This window comes from Palaemon carinicauda, chromosome 43, assembly GCF_036898095.1.
Source record: "Palaemon carinicauda isolate YSFRI2023 chromosome 43, ASM3689809v2, whole genome shotgun sequence".
NCBI classification, from domain to species: Eukaryota; Metazoa; Arthropoda; class Malacostraca; order Decapoda; family Palaemonidae; genus Palaemon; species Palaemon carinicauda.
Window position 1 is genome coordinate 45,063,530 of NC_090767.1, and position 6,000 is coordinate 45,069,529.

Here is a 6,000-nt window from a genome sequence, read left to right on the forward strand (position 1 = left end):
GAGAGAGAGAGAGAGAGAGAGATGAACACCAAAGAAGCTCATACGAACAACTGTCACAAGATTTCTCGTCTATGAAATGTTCGAGTTGTCTTGGTGTCGGCGACTTCGTTTGTAATAAATCTAATGGTTGTTATAATAACATAAAATGTTATAAATCCTAACTTTACATAACAAATTTAGGCTTTTAGTGTAGGCCTATGAGTGCTTATAATAAGCCTAAAAAGTTCAATTTGATAACTAATTATGAGAAGTCGAAGTCATATAATAAAACATTCGAACACAAAAATGAAATATTTCGCGAATATTGTAAATTAAGAATTTCATTCGTAAAATTAGACCTACACCTTTGTTTTTATGTAAATTTTCTCTAATATTTGAACAAAATGTACAGAAATGTGTAAGTTTTCCCTTGACCAGAGAAGATAATTGTGTATCTGACAGTTAGTAAACTGTAGTTGGTCGCAGCCAAGGGCAGATGAGACATGTAGGTGTAGCAACCTCATCCCTCGTTCTGTGTCTAAGATTATTATACATTTGGCAACAAGTTTCGATGAGGACGAGCTGTGATTGGCTGAAATGAAATGAAGGTCTGTGATTGGTTGATTTGAAATGGGTGGAAGGCATAAATAGGAGGAGCCAACCAGTTGGCACTCAGTTGAGGGGGAGGGGAGGGTGGGGTAACAAGGGGAAGGGAAAAGGGACTGGGGGTAAGGGGAGGAGGGGATTGGGGCTTTGGGGGCTGGGGGAGGGATGGGACAGGGTGGGAGGGTTAGGGGTGGGAATGGGTTGGGCTGGGGGAGGGATTAGGGCTAGGGAGGGGGGGTTAAGGTAGAGTGGGAATGGGTGGGGGGTAGAGTGGGAATGGGTGGGGGGTTAGGGTAGGGTGGGACCAGGTTGGGCTGGGGGAGGGTGGGGGGTTAGGGTAGGGTGGGACCAGGTTGGGCTGGGGGAGGGTGGGAATGAGTGGGGGGTTAGGGTAGGGTGGGACCAGGTTAGGCTGGGGGAGGGTGGGAATGGGTGGGGGGTTAGGGTAGGGTGGGACCAGGTTGGGCTGGGGGAGGGTGGGAATGAGTGGGGGGTTAGGGTAGGGTGGGACCAGGTTGGGCTGGGGGAGGGTGGGAATGGGTGGGGGGTTAGGGTAGGGTGGGACCAGGTTGGGCTGGGGGAGGGTGGGAATGGGTGGGGGGTTAGGGTAGGGTGGGAATGGGTTGGGTTGGGGGTTAGGGTAGGGTGGGACCGGGTTGGGCTGGGGGAGGGTGGGAATGAGTTGGGGGTAGGGGAGGGTTGGGGGCTGGGATTGGGTTAGGCTAGGGGAATGGGTTGAGTTGGGGGGTTAGGCTAGGGTGGGAATGGGTTGGGCTGGGGGAGGGATAAGGATTGAGGGCTAGGATAGGTTGGGCTGGGGTAGGGTGGGACAGGTCTGGGGGCTTGGGTAGGGTTATAGTGGGTGGGGCTAATGTACAATTGGGTAGTAGTGTGTGGTTGTGGGTATGTGATGGGGCTCTGAGGTTAGGGATATGATCAATGGCCCAGGTAAGACCAGGCAATGGCTGCTGATGAGTCAGCAGGTAAACCAACAGGCTCCACCACCAGACACCCCATCCTTACCTCACATGGATGGTTGGTGAGGTTGCAAACACCACAAGAAACAACCAAGCAAAGAAATTAATTATTAAAGTCACGTTAAGATCTATAAGTTTATCATTTAGTTTATAATAAAACATAATAAACTCCATTTGGGAACTCAATTTACTATTTGAGAAGTCTCGTTCGTTCGTTTTAGATGATCTCAGCCTTTAAATAAGGGGTGAGGGGGAGGGAGGGACACGTTGTTGCAACCATTTCTCAAGTATTTGCGTTCGTATGTGTTCAAGCTTGACTTCATTTGGACAAGTATTTATAATACCAGTTGTTCCCGGTACATATATGCTTAAACTCAACAAAAACACCTTATTCATAATCATTAAGAAATACCAGACTCACTTTACTTTATAATTGTTTCATATAAATTTAAAAAATGAAGACGAAGTTAAATCACTTCGAGCATTCGTTCGAGTTAAGATTTGACACAAGTAAGTGTAGCAACAATAGTGTTCTATATGCGTTCGTATGTCCTCGCTTTTGACTTCAATTATAATAAGTAATTCCACACATATTATTTGCGGTACAACTATGATTGAATTCATCAAAAGAACTCCATAATTTTATTTAATCATTACAAGCCTTAATTTGTGTTGTATTTGTAATAAATAAATATTACATATGAAGACGAAGTCAAATCCCTTTGAACGTTCGAATCCAACTGCCTTCAATTACAGACGAGAAATCATCTTAATTTCATCATCATTAGTTTTACAACTTTAAAGGAAAATATCATTAGGAACAACAACATTAGAAACAACATCCCAAAGACAAACAACACTGAAACAACAGGAATTAAGATATCAAGAGAAACAATGGTGAAGGTTTTATTCACACCAAGAAAAACAACATTAGAAGGAAAAACATAGAAAACAACACCAATGGAAAAAATGACAACATTAAGAGCAATATTTCCAGGAACAACAACAGTAGCAACAACACCAAGAACAACAACAACAGCACAGAACAACATCAAGAGCAACACACACCAATACGAAAACAGTATCAAGAACAACTGCAGCAACAACATCAAGAACAACAACAGCACAGAGCAACAACATAAAAAACAACACACACTAATATAAAAACAGTACCAAGAACAACTGTAGAAACAACATCAAGAACGACAACAGTAGCAACAACATCTTAAACAACAATCAGCAACAACATAAAGAACAACAACAGTACTATCAACATCATGAATATCAAACACCAAAACAACAACAGTAGCAACAACAATTCAGGTTCTGGGGTGAGAGGCATCGTAGCCTTTGCAACGAGAGAGAGAGAGAGAGAGAGAGAGAGAGAGAGAGAGAGAGAGAGAGAGAGAGAGAGAGAGAGAGAGAGAGAGTCAAAGGAGTTCTTGTCTCAGAGTCCAATCGTTCAATTTAATTTGACGTCGGCTTCGTTTGAAATTTAGTTTTAAATCTGTAAATCCTAACCTTATTTAAGTAACTTGTGCTTTATTTTTGTTTATGTCTTAGTTAATTTACTTGAATAATGGCTATTTTATTATTAAAACGATAAAACGTTCATAATAATAAATATTTATGCAGAGTCGAAGTTAGAAATAAAGATATTCGAACACCAAATACGTCTTTCTCGCGATCAGGAGAAATTGAATGGATTTGATACGTAAAACTATATAGGCCTACGTAATTGTTTTCTATGTAATTTCCTCTATTTGAATAATGTTGGCATAATTACACGAGAAGATAATTATTTTTATTGCTGTTTGTCTAGGAGTAACCTAATTGTTATTGTAAATGTGTGTGCGTGCGTGTGTTTGTGCAAGGCTAATACCTTGAACACAGTCGATTCCTAATGTTGCATCTTTTGATCTTTTCTAGACTTTAATAGATCTATGAATTAGGAACATATATTTGGAAATTTACATTTTATAAAAAACGGGGGAAATAATATAGATATTATAACGAAATAAGCAATAAATGACACATTATAAACAAAATAGAAATATTGACGTTTCATAAATCGAAGGATTCGAGTGACAGATGAGCAGCGTTGCCAAATTTCACCCTAACTTCATTATTTCCCTTACTAATATTGATACTGGATTTGACATTTACATTTGGCAACAGGGGTATAAGGACTGTGGATATGAGAGAGAGAGAGAGAGAGAGAGAGAGAGAGAGAGAGAGAGAGAGAGAGAGAGAGAGAGAGAGTAGGCCTATGCTCTCTTTGAGAGCTTGGGTGTCTTTTACTAATTTTTAGCTGCCTAATACGATGTCAGGATCATAAAAGCCTTATTTTCCTCTCGGTGTTTAAAGGTTACTCATGAATGGCACAAGCAAGGGTCAATGACAATGCCCTAGAGACTGACCATATACACAGATGATCAGCGCCGAAATCCCATCGCCACCCAAGCTAGGACCGGGGAGGGCCAGGCAATGGCTCACGATGACTCAGCATGTAGACCTATAGGTTCCCCCCAAACATCCAATTCTTAGCTCGCAAGGATGGTGAGGTTGCAGACACCACAAGAAACTATAAAGGTTGAGCGGGTCTCGAACCCCAGTCCGGCAGATGGACAGGCAGTTGGTAATGAGGAGTCATCTTATATGCTCAGAAGTCTATGAACTTTTCAATATAATTTGTCTTTCCTGAAGCGTTTTTAATGGTGACATTCCCAAAGTTGTGATGTGTAATAAGGGACAGGCGCCAAAAGGCTGGATAAGTAATTAGGCCTCTGTGAGTGTGTGTGCACGAGTGAAATAGCAAGATACTTATTTTCTATCCCTTGAGAGATAGACCTTAGGCCAGGGTCTAGGGCCTGCGCAAGTCTGGGCCAATTCTGCTCAATAGTTCATGACTTTAAAAATGGCTGCCACATTAGGAAGAGGCTAACTCTGAAAATACTTTGACAATTTGAACCAAATTTGGTGGACATAATAATTGCTATATAAATGACCTTGGCTTTGACCTTAAGGTCATAGGACAATTTTTTTGAAAAAATTTTTGTTTTAAAATGTTTTGAAAAATCTAGTGTGCTGGACAGTCCGATTTCATTAAAAAATGAATCTGTTCGTGAGTAGTAAGGGTTAGGTGGTTTTCCAAGGCGACCTAGACAGTAATACACTGGTTACCTGGTTAAAAACTACTTTAAGACTCTTTGTAGACTTATAAACAATAATACACTATTTCCAATCTTTTTATGTTTTCAATATCCCTAAAAGCATATTATTGGGAAATTATGTGTGAAGTTCTTTCTAATATTTGCTTCAGAAATTCTGATGTTCTCTAGTTATTATTACTATTACTATTATTATTATTATTATTATTATTATTATTATTATTATTATTATTATTATTATTATTATTATTATTATTATTATTATTGACTCAGTAATATTTTTGTATCACCTAGAAAAAATGCAGTTGAAACTTTTACTCGAATTCTATATGTCCAATTATTTCATTTCTTTTTTAAGTTTTCGAGATTTTTTTGGTAGATCATAATTTTCCTTTTAATTGTTTCAACGCTAATCTTTTACTTACGATTTTGCCTTCAATTTGACTTTTTTTCTTTTCCTTTTGAGCTTATATAAAGTTATATTTTTTTACTTCTCTCTCTCTCTCTCTCTCTCTCTCTCTCTCTCCTCTCTCTCTCTTCTCTCTCTCTCTCTCCCGGGTAACATTTAATGTTTATTTTGCTCAAAGCTTCTTATTTTAGTAGAATTTTGTTCCATTTATTTTTTTTTCGATGCCACAACCTTTTTTTCTAAAAAATTAGAAAAAAATTCCCTCTGAATATCATTCAGAAAATTAATGGCAGCTGGTGAGCACTGGACAGTGGCCGGGCTTCCGACTTCCCTTTCTTATATTTCCTGTTACCTACTTAACCACAAACACATGTTCCTCCTATTGAAACTAACCAGCCATTTCCAATTCACCAATCAAAGCTGTCCTTCTTAATTCAACCAATGATATGTTGCCTCGTTTCAATTTCTGTTTCATACCCGTAAAACTTATGTTGTCAAATGAAAGATGAATTCATCACTTTTAGAATTATTTGGATGAATTATGTTAGACAAATTGTTTGGGAGGATGTTGAAACACCTATGACTTTTTTGGCCCTGATTGCAAACAACTAGAGTTGACTAACTACCAGGTATTTAATAAGGTTCCTTGGTGTAGACCACTCTTGAGGTAAGATACACCGTTATGTAATAACTGTTGAGATATATAGAGATAATGAAGAGAAAATCTGAAGGTGAGTCTAGTACTACATATAACAGCAGCTCAATATCTTGTTAAGATTGAACCACTAATCACAAGAGTGTTATGAAGGATCGATTAGGGGCAGATAAGTAGATCTTCTCTTACTGTATCTTAAACTCA

General features: G+C 39.0%; 1 protein-coding gene across 1 annotated transcript in view; it reads right to left on the minus strand.

The window, feature by feature from the left end:
• Positions 1-6,000, minus strand: part of LOC137633395 (uncharacterized) — a 420,659-nt gene that overhangs the window by 396,893 nt on the left and 17,766 nt on the right. The gene's annotated exons all lie outside the window — the stretch shown is intronic.